We start from the raw sequence: 16,072 nt of genomic DNA, 5'->3' as shown, positions 1-16,072 counted from the left end.
CATAAATTTCAGCAATATCTTTTTTGATCCATCTCCCAGAGTAATGAAAATAAAACCAAACATAAACAAATAGACCTAATTAAACTTAAAAGCTTTTGCACAGTATAGGAAACATAAACAAAGCAAAACCACAACACACAGAAGGGGAGAAAATATGATGAAGTGACTGACAAGGGATTAATCTCCAAAATATATAAACATCTCATGCAGCTCAATATCAAAAAAACAAACAGCCCAGTCAAAAAATGGGCAGAAGACCTAAATAGACATTTCTCCAAAGAAGACATACAGATGGCCAAGAGGCACATGAAAAAAAGCTCAACGTCACTAATTATTAGAGAAATGCAAATCAAAACTACAATGAGGTATCACCTCACACTGGTCAGAATGGTCATCACCAAAAAATCTACAAACAATAAATGCTGGAGAGAGTGTGGAGAAAATGGAACCCTCTTACACTGTTGGTGGGAATGTAAATTGATACAGCCACTATGGAGAACAGTATGGACGTTACTTACAAAACTAAAAATAGAACTACCATATGACCCAGCAATCCCACTCCTGGGCGTATACCCAGAGAAAACCATAATTCCAAAAGATACATGCACCTCAATATTCATTGCAGCACTATTTACAATAGCCAGAACATGGAAGCAACCTAAATGTCCATTAACAGAGGAATGGATAAAGAAGATATGGTATATATATACAATGGGAGCGTTTTTATTATCATTGCTAAGGTCTCTAGTTATAACCTTGTTAGGTCTATAGTCTCGTTTTTTAATTTTTATTGGCGTATAATTGCTTTACAATGTTGTGTTAGTTTCTGCTCTACAATGAAATTAATCAGCTATATGTATACCTATATCCCCTCCTTCTTGGACCTCCCTCCCACCTCCCACATCCCACCCATCTAGGTCATCACAGAGCACCGAGCTGAGCTTCCTGTGCTTTATAGCATGTTCCTGCCAGCTATCTATTTAATGCATGGAGGGTGGGACGAATTGGGAGATTAGGATTGACATATAGTCTCTTTAAAAAAATTTATCTTCTGCAATTTGTGTGTTATTGTTATAACAACTTAAAAATAAATTATGACACTTAAAACAAATAAAGGCAATTCTGGTTAGGGCTCAGAAAAAGAACTGTAGAGAAAATTTCTATCTTCTTAGAAGATAGAACAGATATTATACATCATCATGAACAGAACTTTGGTAGAATATGAACAATAAAGTGTTTCTGGTACTGTCTCAGACAGAAAGGTGGGATGTGTTATTGGAAACTGGAGGAAAGGTGATCCTAATTACAGTTTGACCATGTTTTTTGCCACTTTGTTTTTAAATTTTGTGCAATACAGAACTTGTAAGTGATGAACTTGGATATTTAGCTGATATTTCTAAACAAAGTCTTGAAGATATGTCCTGATTTTACCTTGCTTCTTACAGTAAAATGAGAGTGGAAAGAGAGAAACTGAAGAAAGATTTGTTAAGCAAAAAGGAACCAGAACTTGAATATCTGGAAAACTCTCAGCCTATTTATATGCAAAAAATTAGAATGTATTGAGGAGAAAACATCTAGGGCATGCTTGGGAAACCATTTTCTAAAAAAGATTAGGTTTGTGACTTGTTGATCCAAATAGCCATTTCAGCAGAAACCAGGGATAGAAGTAGATTTATGTGCAAAGACCTGTGGAGGACCCTTTTGTGGAGCCTAATAACATGCTACTAAAAAACCAATACATCAATGAAGAAATCAAGGAGGAAATCAGTAAATACCTTGAGACCAATGAAAATAAAAACACCCTTTTCCCATGGGATGCAGCAAAAGCAGTTCTAAGATGGAATTTTCTAATAATACAGGCCTACCAAAGAAACATCTTAAACAACCTAACCTACTATCTAAAAGATTTATAGAAAGAAGAACAAAGATGAATGCCAGAAGGAAGGAAATAAGATCAGAGAGGAAATAAGTAAAATAGAAACCAAAAATCAATAGAAAAACAGGGAAGACATATGGGAACATATGTTTATGTATGACTGATTCACTTTGTTATAAAGCAGAAACTAACACACCATTGTAAAGCAATTATACCCTAATAAAGATGTTAAAAAAAAAAAAAAAAAAGAAGAGGAAACCTACCCACCATTTTCAATAAAGCATACAAAGGCTAATGACATTTGAAAAAAAAAATCAATAGAAAATATCAATGAAACCAAGAACTGTTTTTTTGAAAAGATAATATTGATAAGCCTTTAGCCTGCCTCATTAAGAAAAAAGAGTACCCAAATAAACAAAATAAGAAATGAAAGAGGAGAAATTACAACCAATATCACAGAAATACAATCATAAGAATACTATGAACAGTTATATTCCCCCAAAATGGACAACTTAGAAGAAATGGATGCATTGCTACAAACATACAATCTTTTAAGACTGAATTAGGAAAAAAATATGTAATGTGAACAGACCAATTACTAGTATTGAAATTGGATCAGTAGTCAAAAACCTCCCAAAAAAACAAAAGTCCAGGACCAGACATCTTTACAGGGGAATTCTGCCAAACATATCAAGAAGAGTTTTTAATACCTATCATTCTCAAACTATTCAAAAAAATTGAAGAGGAGGGATCACTCCCAAATCCATTATATCAGGCCACCATTACCCTGATACCAAACCACACAAAGACACTACCAAAAAAGAAGAAGAAGGAGGAGGAGGATAAAGGGGAGGGGGAGGAGGGAGAGGAGAAGGAGGGGGAGGAGGGGAAGGAGGAGAAGGAGGGGGAGGAGGGAGAGGAGGGGAGAAAGAAAATTATAGGGTACTATCTCTGATGAATATAGATGCAAATATCCTTAAGAAAATATTAGCAAGCCAAATTCAACAATATATAAAAAGGATCATACACCATGATCAAGTGGAATTTATTCCAGGGATGCGAGAATGGTTCAATATCCACAAAAAATCAATGTAATACACATTAACAAAACACATATAAATCACATGATCATCTCAATAGATGCAGGAAAAGCATCTGTCAAAATTCAACACCGATTCATGATAAAAACTCTCAACAAAGTGGGTATAGAGAGACCATATTTCAACATGATAAAGACCATTTGTGCAAACGCACAGCTAACATCATACTCAATGGTGAAAAACTGATAAGTGTTCATCTAAAATCAGGAAGACAAGGATGGCCACTCTCACCATTTCTATTTAACATAGTATTGGAAGTCCTAGCTTCAGCAATCAGACAAGAAGTAAAAGGCATCCAAATTGGAAGAGAAGTAAAACTGTCACTATTTGCAGATAACATGACAGTATATATAAAAAAACGCTTAAGTCTCTACCAAAAAACTATTAGAATAAATGAATTCAGTAAAGTTGCAGGATACGAATTAACATACAGAAATCTGTTGCTTTTCTATACACTAGTAATAAACTATCAGAAATAGAAATCAAGAAAACAATCTCATTTACAATTGCATCAAGAAATACAAAATATCTAGGAATAAACTTCAAGGAGGTGAAAGACCTATACTCTAAAAATTATGACATTGATGAAGGAAACTGAAGATGATACATGTAAAGGGAAAGATATCTTATTTTCATGGATTGGAAGAATTAATATTGTTAAAATGTCCATACTACTCAAAGCAATCTACAGATTTAGTAATCCCTCTCAAAATACCCATATTTTTCATAGAACTTAAATAATCCTAAAATTTTTATGAAACAAGAGACCCCAAATTGCCAAAGCAAACTTGAGAAAAATGAACAAAGTGCAAGTATTACCCTCCCTGTCTTCAGACTATACTACAAAGCTACAATAATCAGAACACTACGGCACTGGTACAAAAATGACACATAGATCAATGCAACAGAATAGAGAGCCACAAATAAACCCACGCACATATGGTCAATTAATTTATGACAAGGGTGGCAAAAATATACAATAGAGACAGTCTCTTTAATAAACAATTATGAGAAAACTAGAGAGCTACATGTAGATGAATGAAATTAGAACATTCTTCACACCATATACAAAAATAAACTCAAAAGGAATTAAAGACTTAAATGTAAGACTGTAAATCCCAAAACTCCTAGAAGAAAACATAGGCAGTACACTTTTTGACATAAGACTTAGCAATATATTCTTTTCAATCTGTATCCTTAGGTAAGTAAAACCAAAGTAAAAATAAACAAATAGGATCTAATTAAATGTAAAGGCTTTTTGCACAGTGAAGGAAACCATCAACGAAACGACAACCTACTGAATGGGAGAAGATATTTGCAAGTGATATGACAAATAAGGCGTTAATGTCCAAAATATATAAAGAGCTCATACAACTCAGTATCAAAAAAAGCAACAATCCAATTTAAAAATGGGCAGAAGACTTTTTGTTCAAAGAAGGCATACAGATGGCCAAGAAGCACATGAAAATATGATCAACATCACTAATTATCAGGGAAATGCAAATCAAAACCACAATGAGATATCACCTCACAACTGTTAGAATGACTGTCATCAAAAAGACAACAAATAAGTGTTGGTGAGGATGTGAGAAAAGGGAACCCTAGTCACTATTGGTGGGAATGTAAATTGGGAAAGCCATTATAGAAAACAGTATGGAGATTACTCAAAAAATTAAAAGTAGAAATACAATATGATCCAGCAATTCCAATTCTGGGTATATATCTGAAGAAAATGTAAACACTAATTCAAAAAAACATGTACTCTAATGTTCATAGCAGCATTATTTACAGCAGCCAAGATATGGAAACAAGCTAGGTATCCAACTACAGGTTAATAGATAAAGAAGATGTGATGGTATTTAATAGTATACATATTATATATATAATATACATATTATATATATAAATCAGCCCGAATAAGAATGTCATAAATAAGAATGAAATTTTGCCATTTGCAACAACACAGATGGACTTGGACGATATTATACTTAGTGAAGGAAATCAGATAGACATAAATACTATATGTTTTCATTCATATTTGGGATGTGAAATAATCTATAAAAATATTCATTCACTATGTTGTACACCTGAAACTAATATAATGTTGTAAATCAACTATACTTCAAAAAAAACCCAGAAAATTGCTGATGAGGATGTGGGGAAATTGGAACCCCTTATACACTGTTGATGGGAATATAAAAAGGTATAACAGTATGGCAGTTTCTCAAAAACCGTATGATCCAGCAATTCCAAATCTGTATATATACCCAAAAGAACTGAAAGCAGGATTTCAAAGGGATGTTTGTACACCCATTCCTTTAGTAATGTTATTCATAATATGTATAAGGTGGAAGCAACCCAAGTGTCTAAGTATGGATAAAAGGATAAACAAAATGTGATGTATACAAATAATAGAATATTATTTAACCTTAAAAGGAATGGATATTCTGACACATGCTGCCACATGGATGGACCTCGAGGACATTATGCTAAAAGAAATAAGCTGGTCACAAAAGACATATACTATGTGACTCCACTTATATGAGGTACCTAAATCGTCAAATTCATACAGATAGAAAATAGAATGGTGGTATCCCAGGACAGAGGGGAAGGAGGAATAAGCTTTTACTTTTAGTGTGTACAGAGTTTCAATTTTTCAAGATGAAAAGAGTTCTGGAGATGGATGGTGATGATTGCACAACAGTATGAATGTATGTAATACTACTTAACTATACACTTCAAAATGGTTAAGATGCTAAATTTTTGGTGATGTGTCTTTTGCCACAATTTAAAAAAACCATAAAGGAGTTCTAATATATGTCCTTATAAGAAGAGGAAATTTGGACATGGACACACACAGAGGGAAGACCCTGTGAAGGTACAGGGAGACAAATGCCAGGTACAAGCTAAGGAGAAAAGCCTTAGAAGAAACCAACCCTGCCAGCACCTTAACTTGGACTTCTGGCCTCCGAGATTGTGAAAAAATAAATTTCTCTTATTTAAGCCACCCAGTATATGGTGCTTTATTACGAGAGCTCAGCAAACTTGTACACCATCATACAACATCTTTCACAGATGTATTTTTGCACTTTTATCCAATGATCCCTTTGTTTCTTCAGAGACTACTGTTTATGAATTATGTACATCTATCTCTACATATTCCTATCTTTATTTTTTATCTTTGACAGAGAATCTCCAAGCCTGTGTCAAATGGGATATGAAAGGTTGGAAGTTGTCAAAGAGGGAAGGGTACAGAAAGAACCCAGAGACCTACTTATGCTGTTTCTATCTTTACTCTCAATTCCCTCTGACACACACACACACACACACGTAAATCCCCAAGAAAATAAGATTCTACCTTTAGTTCCTATGTGGTCAAAACTTCTTTCTTGTTTTTTGTTTGTTTGTTTTTTTAGCATAGTGGGGACAGTTGGAAAGCTTAAAAATGACAGTAAATTCTAACAACACATAGAGAGTAACATGCCTTAAAAGAAACAATTTTCAAAACAGAGGTCTGCTTATCCCCTCGAGGACTTATGCAAGGAATATCACCAGCCTGTAGGTCATATCCATTCCCAATGAAGAAGGAATGGCTTTGTTTCCAGTACAAGTTCAATATCACAAGGCTCCCATAGTCAGGTGATACCTCTAACACCAAAGCAACCGTGATTAGTCACAAACAGTAAAAGGAAATTACCTTCTGTATTTGCTCATCTGAGTGTGGCATACAAACAGCATGAACAAGAAATAGGAGCAGCCTATAGGTACATAAAATTTTACTGTCACGCAGGAATATGAGATTATGAAAAAGAAGCCTGATGCATTAGTTTGGGCCTAGTGACGATATTTCTAATCACCTAATAACTAGACTTCCCAACATCCCAAATGAGGGTGCAGAGCTGCATATCACCTATGAAGTAGCAGGAACAGTGCCTGAAGGTAGGACTTAGTTCTGCTCAGCGATCACACAACTCCTTCCTTCTGTTACTTGAGTCAAAAGTCTTGCTGTTATCTTTAAATCTCTTTTCTCTTAAATCCTATATCTAATCTTTTAAGAAATCCCATTGGCACATTTTAGAAATAATACAAAATCTGATGACTTCTCACCTCATGCATTGTTACCACTTTGGTTATGAAACATCATGTTCTCTGGATTACTCTAGGACCTCTCCCTGCTTCTACCCTCACCTCCTTCCTCTGTTCTTATCACAGAATTCAGAAGCAAGCTTTTAAAAACATATGTCAAGTCATGCCAATTCTCTGCTCAAAACTCTGGCTTTTACCCTGAGAAAAATTAAGAACCTTTGCTAAGTCCTTACCTGGTCTAAGTTTCTGTGTGATCACAAAACTCAGCTAGCCAAAGACAAACAAACAAGCAAAGGAACAAACAAGCCAAAAAAAAAAGAAAGTGCCAGAGTGGGTGTGAAAGACACATTAAAAATTAATTAAATTCATGGGACCAAAAATAAAAAAAGAGAAAGCAGAATAAAATTGAGTAATAGCTTTAAATGGGTAAAAGAAGAGAATAGCTTATCCAGAACTCTATTCCCAGTGAAAATATCTTTTGAGATTGAAGATGATTGAAAGAGTTTTATAAACAATTATTGATGGAGAGCATCACTACTAGGCCTGCACTAAAAGCAAAACTAAAAGTTCTTCAGGCAGAAGAAAAGTGAATCAGATAGAAACATAGAATTGCAGAGAGAATGAAGAATACCAGAAAAGTTAAATATGTGGATAAATGTAAATTAATATTGATGCACAAAAGTCAGGAAAACACACATGGAATTGAGCAGAGATGTTCCAGTATTCTATCTGTTATCTCCAACACAGTTATCTAGCCTATGGTCACTCCCCACTCCATGTCTTTTTCATCCTTTCCCCATGACATCAGGCTTTAGGCCCCCAGAATGGAGTCAGGGGGCAAAATAAGGTATTTCGTCCCCTCAAGCCCTGCCTGCTTTATCTGGCTCTTGTCTGGACATTCCGACTATAAGCTATAGTCGCTCAATTAAGTCTGTATCACCTCAGCCTTCCTGGCCATGGCCTAGATCCCCATTTCCTATGAGTGTGCTATTTCTAACTTAACAGTGTATCCTCTGTTCCATGATTAGCTTCCTCTCAACGCAAGCCTGTTTTTTCTCCATCTTGCTTGCTTTGGTCCTGATGCCAACTTTTGGACTATCTATGCTTGGTTAATTTAGGCTCCAACTTTAAAGGTATTATGCAGGAATTCCACTTTATCTTAACATCTCAGGGTATCAGGCCTATCTTTGGAGCTGGAGGTTGTGGGCTCTGGGGGATTGAGTTCACTGAATCAACTACCCCTGGAGGCTAACAATAAGGGAAGATAAAGTTAGGTCCAGGTATCTCTGTAGGAAGGGAGTGGGTGTGATTGAGGTACATAGATCTGAAATTACTTTTCTTAAAGTATCATGGGGAATTAGGGCAGGTAAAATTCATGAGGGACCCTGATAAAAACTGGCTTCTGACTCTGGACTTTGCAAAATAGCAGATACTAAAGTCAGTTGTAGGTAGAAAGATCAACCTTTATTATTTATAGATGGTTGGTAATTATTTATTGATAATTATAATAATAGTAGCTTCTCAAATATATACTTATATCCTCCCTTCATCCTGTGAATTAGGAAAAATTGAGAATATTATCTCCATTTTAGATACAAGAAACAGAGTAAAACCAGAGAAAGTGCCATTCCAAAGTTATAAGCTGGAAATCAGTGCCAATATGTAACATGTATGCAAAACAAATACCTAAGAGATGATCTTGGCCTTAGCATGGTTCAGCTACAACTCCTGCCCTTACAGGTCCTATCAGATAGGACTTGGTTGCAGTTTACATGTTCTAATGGGGCTCTCTTTCTTAGAAGACACTGTATATGTAGGGTAGGAATAAGGAGAGGCACATGAAAGACCAAGGTACAAGCGGGCTGTACCTGAAGTGCTCACAGCCTCTGGAGAGCAAGAAATGACCTTTGGGAGGCATGAATTGGCACCACTAAATATGGACAGGACATGGGCTGCAGAAAACCCCAGGGGTGGAGCCCTGGGATAGGGGAACCCTAGTGTCAACCCTCAGAGAAGAGATTAGAAAAATGTATCTGAGCAATCCAATTTCTTTACCAGGATTACATTTTTCTTTGTGTGAGAAAGGAGTACTTTCTCACACTGACTGTACTCTCACTCTCTGTACTGACTACTACACAGAGTAGTCAGTTATGTTCTGAAAATGTACAGAGTAAGCCAGGGAAATGTAGAGACTCAGAGGTAAAGTTAAATATGTTTGGTTTTGTGGAAATGCATATTTACTGAAGGTAAAGTTGCAACAGGTATATGGGATCATTAACAGTCATTTATAGAGTGCTTGATATGTACCTGGCACTGTTTGGGGCACTGAAGATAAACCAGTGAAAAACAAAAGAAGTTCATGCTGTCATAATTTTGTTTCCTACAAAGCTAAGTCCTTGTTCCAGAGAATATTAGTAAGACATGCAAAAATACTTTCCAATGAGAAGAGGATGTTATGCTGATACATGCAACCAAGGCTAGTGGGGGGTTCCTTAGAACTTCTATCATGGATGAAAAATTAGATGAGAAGCAACTATTCTAGGATTGGATCAGATAGGGAGGTCTTCTAACAAAGTGAGGAGACATTTTCCATTAGTCTGGTTGTTCATGCTTCATTTGGTGAAATATTCAACACAGTATGTATGCCAGAGGTTGGGGGTCATAGAAGTGAATTAAGGTACAGTCCCTTTGCTCTATCCTTCACTTCAGAATATGGCAGGTAACTGTGGAAGGATAGAAATTGGAGAACAAAAGCAGAAATGTTTAAAAATTTTTAGGAGTCTTTTTTTTTCTCTATTTTATTTTAACATCTTTATTGGAGTATAATTGCTTTACAATGGTGTGTTAGTTTCTGCTGTATAACAGTGAATCAGCTATACATATACATATATCCCCATATACCCTCCCTCTTGCGTCTCCCTCCCACTCTCCCTATCCCATCCCTCTAGGTGGTCACAAGCACTGAGCTGATCTCCCTGTGCTATGCGGCTGCTTCCCACTAGCTATCTACTTTAAGTAATTGATAGATGATGGTGGTTTGAATAGAGTGGAGGTAATTAAATCAGAGGAGGCAACTTTGTGACTTACTGTGGAGGTGGACCCAATTGGACCTGCTGATGTGGTACAGGAAGTAAAGGGTGGAACAAAGGTTGACTTGATTTTAGGTGGAGCAGCTGATTGAAGAGGATATTGCATGTTGATGTATGAAATTCACACAGAGGGCAGAAATCAATATTTCTGCCTTAAGCATTATAGGTTGAGATATCTGCAAGACTGCTACATGGGGTTATTAAATAGACAGTTGGATATGCTAGTCTGTGGCTCAGAGGGAAGGTAAGACATGGAAATTTATTTGTGAAGTTTTAGCGTCTGAGAACAAAATCCATGGTAAACAAGTACAACACCTAGAAAGAGGACAATGTTCAAAGACTTTTCAGAAGCAATATTCTCCTTCCTCTCCTGTGTTTTAAGTTTTCCCTTGCTACTGGATAATTCTCCTCAGCTTAAAAACATGCCATTTTCTCTTCCTTCTTAAAAACAAATGAACACCCCCACACTTCCACACACACACACATCCATGCACGCACACACACACACACAACCTTGCCTTTACTCCACTTTCCTTTGCAGCCAGTGTCCCTTTTACTGATGGTCTTTGCAGCAAACCTCCTCAAAAGAGTGAGCCATGTGAACCAATGTCAATTCCTCCTATTTTTCTTATCTAACTCAGTCAAACCAGGTTTTTCCTCCCTCTATTCAAAATTTTTCTTACCAAGGTATCCAGTTTACCTCATTTCTAAACACAAGGCCAATTCTCTGTACTGGAATTATTTGACTCATCAGTAGCACTTAGTATGGTAATAGTTCCCTCCTCCTTAATACACTACATTCAACAGCCTATCAAGACAGTACATCATCTTTAAAAGTCTCTGATAGGTTGCCCATTCTCAGTCTCTTTTGCTGACTCTTCCTCCATTCGCCTCAATTTCTACTTTACTCCAGTTCTTAATATTGGGATTTAGTTCTTGGTTCTCTGCTCTTTATGAACACTCAGTGCCTTGGTGATCTCAGCTTCATAGCTATTAATATTATCTATTTCCAGTGATCATAAGTTTATATCAGCAGCCAAGATCTGTCTTGAACTCCAGACTTGTATATCTAAATATATCAACATGTTCACTTGGATTTCTGATTGACTTCCTAAATAAAACATATCCAAAATTAAAATGTTGATCTTCCCCTTCATAGCCTCCCCCATCTCAATTGAGAGCAACGTCTTTTTTCAGTTGCTCAAGCCAAATATCTTGGTGTCATCTTTGACTCCCTTTTCTCTCATGACCTGTATTTAATCTGTCAAAAAATCCCATGGCTCTTTTCTCAAATATATCCCAAATCTGAATCGCTTCTTACCACATATGCTGCCACCTTGGTTCTTAGCCAACATTCTCCTTCCCTGATTACAGCCAGCCTCTAGAGTCTTTTTTTCCTTCTGTTTTTGCCCTTACCATTTCATGCTATTCTCATTACAGAAGATGCAAAAAAACTTTAAAAATATATTTTTCAAGTCTATCACTTTTCTTCTCAAAAAAAAGTGTCAGTGAGAGAAATAAGCAGCATTTGCAAAGTTCTATGAAGACCTATAGGGCCCTGTGTGATCTGGATCTAAATATATGACCTCTAGAAATCTCCCACTCATTCACATCATCTAACTACATGGACCTCTAGCTGATCTTTGAGCCCTCGGTGTATTGTCTTAGAGCATTTGTTCTGACTGTTCCCTTTGCTTAGAGTTCTTCACACAAGGGTAATTCCCTATATTCTCCATCTTTTATGCCTGTCTCATGTCCTCTCATCCACCTTTTTGCTCAAGCCATTGCTGTGGCAACCACTTGAGTGCAGTTAGAACCTGACTGCACCTTACTCAGCTGTTTCCTGCCCCTGTGTTTCTCTGCTCCATGGTGTGGTGTACCTGAAGGAGACTGCTCAGCTGTTCTGGAGCGTATGTGAACCTGGAAGTGTGAAGAAATTAACCCTTGACCTGGTGGTGGGGTGGAAACCAGTGGATAAATATACCCCTCTTTTGTGTCTTGAGTTGATAATTCTGAGGTGCCTTCTACATGGTTCTTCATGGGGGATTGGACACAGTTGATAGCATTATCCAGCTCAGTACTGCACTTTTGGATATGCTTCTCTGCTTTCTCGTTTTACCATGTCATCCTATTCTTGCTTCCTATTATTTTCTCCACATAAACCACCTGCATGGAACCCCAAGTTCTTTTAAAGAAGCCAGAAACCAAGCTAATTTATTTTCTCACCTCAATCTTTGCGTAAGTTCCCTTCTTGATCTCTTTATTTAAAATTGCTACCTTACCACTCCTCCAACTTCAGGATTTACTATCCTCATCACCCTGTTTTTTTTCACTATAATAATACCTTCAATCATACTATGTAATTCAATTATTATGTTCTTTTATTAGAACAAACGTTCTACTAAAGGTATTAGTCTGCTTTGTTCTTGGATTTATCCCTAACCTATTCAGTAAAAATATTTTTCCAGAAATTTACTGAATATATTTACTGAATGTTCTGTGAATATAAAATTGACCACAGCTCAATACTGAGCCCTTCAGGAATTCAATATTTAGAGGTAAGGCAGAAAAAGGAGTGAAATGAGAATCTAAGAAGGTAGGAAATGGTAATATCATCGTACCAAAGAGAAAAGAGGGTTTTAAAAAGGAGAGTTGTAATTCAGATAAAAGTTGCTGAGAGGCTGAGTTGCATGAAAGAAGGTAAGTTACAATGGCACCATCATCATGGAGGTCATTGGTGGTGAATGAGAGCAGTTCCAGGGAAGTAATGGGAATGAAATATTTTATTACCAAATGCTATTTGAATCAGTTGAGACTGAATATAAGCATTTCTAGATGTTTTCTGTGAAAAGCAGCAGAGATTTGAGGTAATAGGAGGAGAACATAAAAACAAGGGAGGGAGAATATTAATCAATATAATTTTTTAAAGAAAAGTGTAGTTCTATGGAGGAGGAGAGATGTAAATGGCAAATAAAGCTCTGCAAACACTAAAGAATTATACAAAAAGATCTTATACATAATCCCACTTACACTCCCTACAGCCTTCACTAAGTGAGGTAGAGCATTGCAATTCCCCATTTACAAAGAAACAGGCTTGGAGGTAAGTGATATGTGCAAGGTCATGCAGCTAGTATAAGTGGCAGTCATGATTTGATACAAGACCTTCAGATTCTAAATTTTTTCTCTACCGCATGGAAGGAAATTAGGTTGTTTTCAATTTGGATATGCTGAACTTGTATTGCATATAAAGCATTTTAATGGAAGCAATAAAGCCTTGTTATTTAGGACACTGGAATTGGAGAAAGCTAGAACCAGCTGCCTAACACTACTATGATATTTTAGAGATTTTAAGTTTCCAAAAATTTTCTAATATTGACAAGAGAGCAAGTTCTTTCAGTACTTACTTTATTCAGTGTTATGGTAAATGTTTTAAATTCATTATCTTGTTAATGCTCATTAAAAAAACACATTACCTGGGCCTAGAAGAGAGAAGAGTAGCTGTGTAAAAACTGGGCCACTCCAATGTTTAAGGATTCGAAAGAAAAGAGAAAAATAAGAGAAGAGGGAAAGATTAAATAGTGTTAGGAATAAAGGGCTTTTTTTAAAAATGGAAGCCAGATATCAGTCTTACTGAAGATGAGAAGTCTCCTGTGATGAAAATGAAGGAGCTGGAAGATGGGTGGAGGGAGAGCCACATGAATATGGAAGTTAATTTGAATTGAGATGACAAAGAATCAAAAGAGGTGGTTCATTTTTCAGCAAGCTGGAGGCAGAGCTATATTTACAGAGATTTGTGGTTGTGGAAGGGACTTGGGAGATATATTCTAGAACAGTTCTCTCCAGTAGAACTTTCTGCAGTGATGGAAATATTCTGTATCTGAATGGTCCAATATTGTAGCCACTAGTTACATGTGTTACTGAGCACTTAAAAAGTGTTTTGTGTGACTGAAGTATTGAATTTTAATTTAATTTCAACAAATTTAAATAGCCATGTGTGGCTAGTGGCAACCACATCAGATGTAGTAGTGTTAGAGAAAATATACAGATTGTGTAATTAATATGGGCATTGGAAATTGCATGCCCCTATTAATTGACTTATCGAGGCACCCAAGCCTGAGATTTCTGAACAGATCATTGGCTTTTGTGATTGTGAGTTTAGCTTGATTATCATTTAGAAAGGTACCAATGTATATTCTAAGGAAATTGGTTTAAATGTATTTTTACTTCTTTTTATCAGGGTATTTCTGACATCACCATGAACACAGAAAACACTACCTTTTCTCCGTTCCTTTATAAAATTGTCTTGTGATATCCATTTTAATGATGTTTAATGTTCTATCTACTAAATGAGATTCAAAGTTCCTTAAGGGTAGAAAATATGGGTTATGCTTCTCCATGTCTATGGCTATGTCTTCTCTAGTCTATCAGGACTACTAATTTTGTTTAAGGTCCAGCAATGAGAATAAGGGCTAATCCTCCCAAGAAGTTATACATGGGAGAAGGGACCCTGTAAAAACTGACAAGGAGAATCTTTAGGAGCCTTGCTAGCCTCTAATATTACCTCAATCCATCCAGCTGCCTTCCTGTTGGTAGGAATTCCAGGTTTGGAGCAACTGCATGTCTGGATCTCCATTCCCTTCTGCTTCGCCTATACTCTGGCCCTGCTTGGTAACCTGCACCCTCCTCTTCGTCATTTGAGGTGATACAGCCCTCCACGAGCCCATGTGCCTCTTTTTGGCCGTGTTGGCAGCCACTGATCTGGTCTTCTCTTCTACAACACTTCCCAAAATGCTGGCTATTTTTTGGTTCAGAGATCAGGAGATCAACTTCTATGCCAATCTAGTCCAGATGTTCTTTCTCCACTCCTTCTCTATCATGGAGTCAGCAGTGCTGCTGGCCATGGCCTTTGACCACTATGTGGCCATCTGCAAGCCACTGCACTATATCACCATGCTTACTGGGCCACTTATCACCAAGACTGGCTTGGCTGCTGTGACTCAGGCTGTGACACTAATGACTCCACTCCCCTTTCTGCTTAGATGCTTCCATTACTGCTGAGGTCCAGTGATTGCCCACTGTTACTATGGGTACGTGGGTGTGGTAAGGCTGGCCTGTGGGGACATTCGCTTCAACAATATCCATGGCATTGCTGTGGCCATGTTCATAGTGGTGTTGGGCCTGCTCTTTTTTGTCCTGTCTTATATCTTCATCCTTCGGGCAGTTCTACAGCTTGCCTCTCAGGAGGCCCACTACAAGGCCTTTGGGACATGTGTGTCCCACATAGGTGCTATCTTGTCCACCTACACACCTGTGGTCATCTGCTCAGTGATACACCATGTGGCTCGCCGGGATGCCCCTCATGTCCACATATTCCTTGCTATCTTTTATCTTCTTTTCTCACCCATGGTCAATCCCATCTATGGTGTCAAGACCAAGCAGATTTGTGATCGTGTGCTCAGTCTATTCCAGAGAAAGAATGTATAGATACACACTTTCTTCCTTAACCACTAGTCCAGGACCTATCAGTCCAGTGGATACTGAATTGAGATGGAGAGGGAAAATCTCAGAAAGAAAATTTCAGAGTTTGGCAATTCTCCAGTATGACAAGGTCCCACTCCTCACAGATCTACCAGTCAGATCAAACCGGGTGTGTCGCTATAGTCTGATAGCAGAGGTTTGACCTTCCTATTCTTATAGGTTCATCACATGATAAAGGAAAACATAAAGAACCTCTCAAAGCATTATTGTCACCTAGGTGAAAGACAGTCGAAATACTGCCTGAGATTGGCACAAGAAACTGAGGTCTTGGTGAACTCTTCATCCAGACTGAGGAATTGAACCACAAATTTTATGACTAAAATGCCAACACCACAACTAGTACTGAAATTGCCACAAAATCCTTCTGATAAGTGGCCTCCAGC

At 37.2% G+C, this 16,072-nt stretch overlaps 1 pseudogene across 1 annotated transcript in view; it reads left to right on the top strand.

The window, feature by feature from the left end:
• The window catches only part of LOC309826099, a 52,521-nt pseudogene extending 36,886 nt beyond the window's left edge, over positions 1 to 15,635 (top strand). Inside the window, exons 3-4 of the transcript in view lie at positions 6,845 to 6,915; positions 14,676 to 15,635. The product of the transcript in view is annotated as an uncharacterized misc_RNA (transcript). The remainder of the gene's footprint in view (positions 1 to 6,844; positions 6,916 to 14,675) is intronic.
• Positions 15,636 to 16,072: the final 437 nt, after the last annotated feature.

This window comes from Grampus griseus (genome assembly GCF_964374135.1).
Source record: "Grampus griseus genome assembly, chromosome: 8".
Lineage (NCBI taxonomy): Eukaryota > Metazoa > Chordata > Mammalia > Artiodactyla > Delphinidae > Grampus > Grampus griseus.
The sequence above is the reverse complement of the archived record's forward strand: the minus strand, read 5'-3'. Positions and strand labels throughout refer to the sequence as shown.